This window comes from Notothenia coriiceps, unplaced genomic scaffold (genome assembly GCF_000735185.1).
Source record: "Notothenia coriiceps isolate Sejong01 unplaced genomic scaffold, NC01 NC01_scaffold00000339, whole genome shotgun sequence".
NCBI classification, from domain to species: Eukaryota; Metazoa; Chordata; class Actinopteri; order Perciformes; family Nototheniidae; genus Notothenia; species Notothenia coriiceps.
Window position 1 is genome coordinate 657 of NW_011333040.1, and position 4,818 is coordinate 5,474.

At 40.3% G+C, this 4,818-nt stretch overlaps 1 long non-coding RNA gene across 1 annotated transcript; it reads left to right on the forward strand.

The window, feature by feature from the left end:
- The first annotated feature begins 1,470 nt into the window (after positions 1 to 1,470).
- Positions 1,471 to 3,549, forward strand: LOC104941907 (uncharacterized). The gene is made up of 2 exons (XR_797949.1): positions 1,471 to 1,561; positions 3,451 to 3,549. It is a non-coding gene; the product is annotated as an uncharacterized lncRNA (long non-coding RNA).
- Positions 3,550 to 4,818: the final 1,269 nt, after the last annotated feature.

Consider the following 4,818-nt stretch of genomic DNA (forward strand, 5'->3'; position numbering starts at 1 on the left):
AATATAAATAGTCCTACAAATACTTTTATTTTATTTCCTTCTTATTTTTGTCTAAGCTCAAGGGAGCCAGAGCAGAGGGCTTAAAGCATGCGGCTCGAGAGACCCCGACCCCTGGGCTAGACATTAAAACACACTGCGAATTGGAGGGCCTGCTCCGTCCCAGGTACGCTACTTTTGCTCTCAAGCCAGACCACTTTGGCTTAATGGTTCACTGAGCAACTCTCACAGGAATGAATGGAGTCATGCCTCCAAAGCTGTACCCTGTTCTCTTTAAACTTCAATGTGTAAGACGGGCGACCGTAACATTTGCGGTAATGTGAGTGCGATCGTGGGGTGTTATGCCATGTCACCTTATCTACCGAATGCAGTAAATAGGGCATTGGACCGATGACTCGGTGCATCCGTAATTATAATACTGAGTATTTCTAAAATAAATCTGCCTTTCATGTACTTTATTTAAAAAAAGGATTATATTGTTTATATTGTGATCTGTATGTGTACTTGGATGACATTTCCTCCTCTCTCTTTACATTATTTCAGCCCCTGTACAAGAGTTTGTTAAGTTCTTACCTTGACACTTTTAAACTGTTTTATCATACATTTTGTAGCGAATTGCAATAAGATGCAAGGGACCAACAACAATGTATTTAAATAACTTAAGGGAGGACAATTTTGTATAGGTCATGCTTTCTACCCTCTGGCTTCAATGAACTTTGTTTTATTATACCTTGACTGTATTTATAATATAGGATAAGCTTGTTGTGTATTCAGCTGCCACGTCCCAACCCTCCTCAGTCTGCTTTCTATCACTATTTCTGTTTAACACAGCTCATGGTTTTTGGGAACTGAAAACGTTTGCTCTCAGCTGTTTCTGAAAAACAGTTCTTCATCATGTAAAAAAATCTTTTTTTTGTTCACAAGCATACATTCTCTCTCAGCCTTTTTAACCTTTTACCCAAACCCCTTTCATGTCCTGTTATGCTCTTCAATCCACACATCCCATGTTTAGTTTCATGTCTGTCTGACACATTGTTTTTCATCCATTCATCCGCGTCTTTCTACTAGAAAGTCCCATTTCCTCCTGTAAGTACTGTGTGACGTGTGAATCTTTGTTGCAAGCTTCTCCTCCCAGCACTGTGTGACGTGTGTGTCAGAGAATGCATCTCAACAGTTTTTAGGCATGATGGAAGCAGACTGCACTGCTGCTGCTTGCAATGTATTCAATCACACAATCCTGCTCTGAACGGCCTATTTATTCTCATGCTAGATTAATTCCATTTGTTGTGTTAAAGTTGTAATGTTGCATGGTGTACTTAAAAGTTCCCCTGTTCAACAAGACCACGCATCTTATTGCCAAGGAGGAGATGATATACAACCTGCAGTGAAACGACAACCTAGTGCAATATTTTATGTTTTGGTTCATATTTTTTTCTGTTATTTCTTAAAAGTTCCTTTTATGGCAAAGGAAATACTTACTGTATTTGTACACCTTAGTTATGTGTGCCTTCATTTCTCTCTGTCTAGGCGGTATGGATTCAGCAAACAGTCCAAACAAGACATGGTAGGTTGTTCTTCTCTTTTATAAAAGGAACCGAGAGCATTTCATGTCCTTTTATCACTGATCAGGCTTTTAAAGTAAGATGCTGCTCCTTCTCAGCCCTCACTGATCAGGTTGACACATTGCTTATGTCAAAGGGGAACTCCACCAATGTTACACACCAGCGCCTGTTCACTGGGTTAGGGTCCCATTGTCTTAACCTCAGTGCACAGCTCCATGGGGCTTTCTGTACAGCGGACTACTGTAATGTGTCTTGTTTTATGTGTGCTTTATTTATGTGTACAACAGTGACATGTATATTTCTTTATTAACAGTAGTTGAATTAGACAATGGTTAAATTAGAATAAAAAAGGAAATGATTGCTTGCATTCACCCTCCTCTCAATACGTAGTTATCGACATGAATAAGTATTATTGTGTGAAAATGTGTTGGGCCAACACATCATCTGTTGCTTATCACCACTTAAACATCTTAATCAAAGAGCCACCATTCTACTCGGTAAACACTGGGATGTTGACTTTATTTCATCATTTTAAAAAGTCAGAATTTGGGGCCACAAATAATTGTTGGACAGCATTATCTCCTTTTCTTTTGGATGGTCCAGTGTATAAACTGGAACTTGGGAGCACGTCCCGATGCTAACATTGCCCCCGCTGAGTAAGTATTAATAGCATTAGTTGTATTGTTAAGGTACAAAAAAGAATATCCATTCCTTTGAGCTCACTTTTCGCTGACTATTTCAACTGTTTATATATTACTTACATTTTATGATTCTTGTACCACATTCCTGCATCGTTTCTGAACATCTTTAGATGTTTCCACGGCAACGCCCTGCCAGTGAACGAGAGACAGCCTGTCAGAGAATGTATTGACAATATTGTGCTGCATTATTGCTTCTAAGTAAAAAAAACTGTAACTCCAATCAGCTAAATATCCTGCCCAGAGTATTTAGGATACCAGATGAACANACGCCCTGCCAGTGAACGAGAGACAGCCTGTCAGAGAATGTGTTGAAAATATTGTGCTGCATTATTGCTTCTAAGTAAAAAAAAAAACTGTAACTCCAATCAGATAAGTATCCTAGCCAGAGTATTTAGGATACCAGATGAACACACCTGATGACTCTCGTGTTTGCTATGTGTAAGTCCGTTTGATTAAATGAGCATATCGGTGCGGCCGTGACACATTTCCCTACATTATGATCACCTAATGATGTATGAAGAATGAAAATTGTGGCCAGCCGAGCAATAGTTGGAAAAATACTCCAACTATTGTTGCACAGCATTGGCACTAATAAGTATGTTGAATACTAAACGGTGTGTGGCGTGGCCAGTCACACAGAATGAAAATAACAAAGCTCCTCTCCTGTCATCTGAAGAATTCCATCAGCTCTTATCATGGCTGCCACTTCTCCTGGGTCATTTCACTCCTTTAGAAACGTTCTTAAGCAAAATTGAGAATTTGACTGCAACAAATGTATTGGGGAGTATAACGTTTGTCTACAGGGTGCTGTGTAAAGTCTGATCAATCTCCTCAAGTCATGTAGATGAAGACTACAGGCTTTACAAGTGCAATATCTGGAGGTGTTCATTTAGATGAGTGAGCTGAGCAGCCCTCTGTAGCTCATCTCTACATAAGCCTAAACACTCACCCATTGTGCATTTTGTGTGCACTTTGTGGGTAATGAAAAAAGAATGCAGGCTCCATAGATTTGTACAGTTTCTGAACGGTTAATTTTGCCATCCTCGCTGTGACAATGTTAAAGGAGTGCAGTACTGAATCAGGGGAGTAGTCTTTAACACAGCAAAGAGTAGAAGTACTGTCATTCTGTATGCGGACACCAGCAGGTCCTGCTTCGTCTCTTTACTCAGCGTCCTGTCTCCCTTCTCTAGGTGGATGACAGGAAGGCCCCGCTGGCCCCTGGCTCTCAGGCAGCCCCCTCCGGGATGGCAGAGGTGTCCGAGGAAGAGGACCTGCAGGCAGCAGAGGAGGTGAGCACTTTATACAGGGAGTGCCATACAAATGAAAGGCAAGTCACACCTAGAAGAAGAAGAAGAAATACAGTCAGGTAGCAGCAACAACCCTAGGGAAAAGTAAAGGCAAGTTTAGTTATCAAGCATTTTTCAACACAAAGTAATTCAAAGTGAAAAAAAAAGAAAAACATTAAGAGCACTTATATATAGTGCAAGGGAATCACATTATAAAATGACATCCAAAAACTTTCAAAACAGTCATTAAAAAGAGAAGAGAATAAGATAAACATAAAACAAGCTAATATAGAAAAACACTGATATAACATACATGAATACAAGTTACAGTAGAGTGGAAGGTGTGAATAGTTCAATTTAAAAGCAGCTTGAAAAGAAAAGTCTTCAGCCTGGATGGAAAGTAGTCAGAGGTGCAGCGGACCTGCAGGATTCTGGGAGTTTGCTCCAGATATTTGGAGCATAATAACTGAACTCTGCTTATCCATGTTTAGTTCTGACTCTGACAGAAAGCAGACCAGAAGACCTGAGAGTTCTGGATGGTTCTTAATGAAGCAGGAGATCAGAAACCTATTTCTGTCCCGAACCATTCAATGCTTTATAAACCAGTGATGCAAATTAGTGGCTTCTCGGCGCCTCCCGCTTTTTAACGCTGATTTGGGTGACTTGTGTAATTCGTGGAAAACCGAAGAGTTTTTTAGTTTTGGGGGGGGCGGGGGGGTCCGTCCGACTGACAACTTCAATAAGGAAGAAGAAATCTAGATCGCAAAATAATTAAACAAGCGAGTGCCTGTTTTTCCTGGCCAAGGACAGGTTCCATGAACACAACACGAGCGTAACGTGTCTTCACGTGGTTATGTCTCGTCTGAAAGGAGTTTAGTGCCGCTCCAGCTCTTCAAATATTGCAGTACCCATAAGGAGCCGTACACATGCCGCAGTGTTTGCGTGGCTGTGTCTTTAGTTGTAAGCAGAGTGGCGATCTGTTGTTTTTAGCATCTGGTTAGCTAGCTATGCTAACGAATTTAAAGAGCTTTTCTACAACCAGGTGGAAGAGAGCTCTCTCCTGAGAGGCTCAAATAACCTCAGCTCAGTGAGGTTAAGGCACACCTTGATACTGGTTATCCATTTTCAGTTATTAATTAGACATTAGAGAAGAACTAAATGAAAAAACTGGTAAAAATACGCATATGAGCAGTAACCAAAAAGCTTTGTTAAAAATAACAAGAATATCAGTTTAAAAAGGGAGTGATGTAAACATATCCAAAAAGAAAAAAT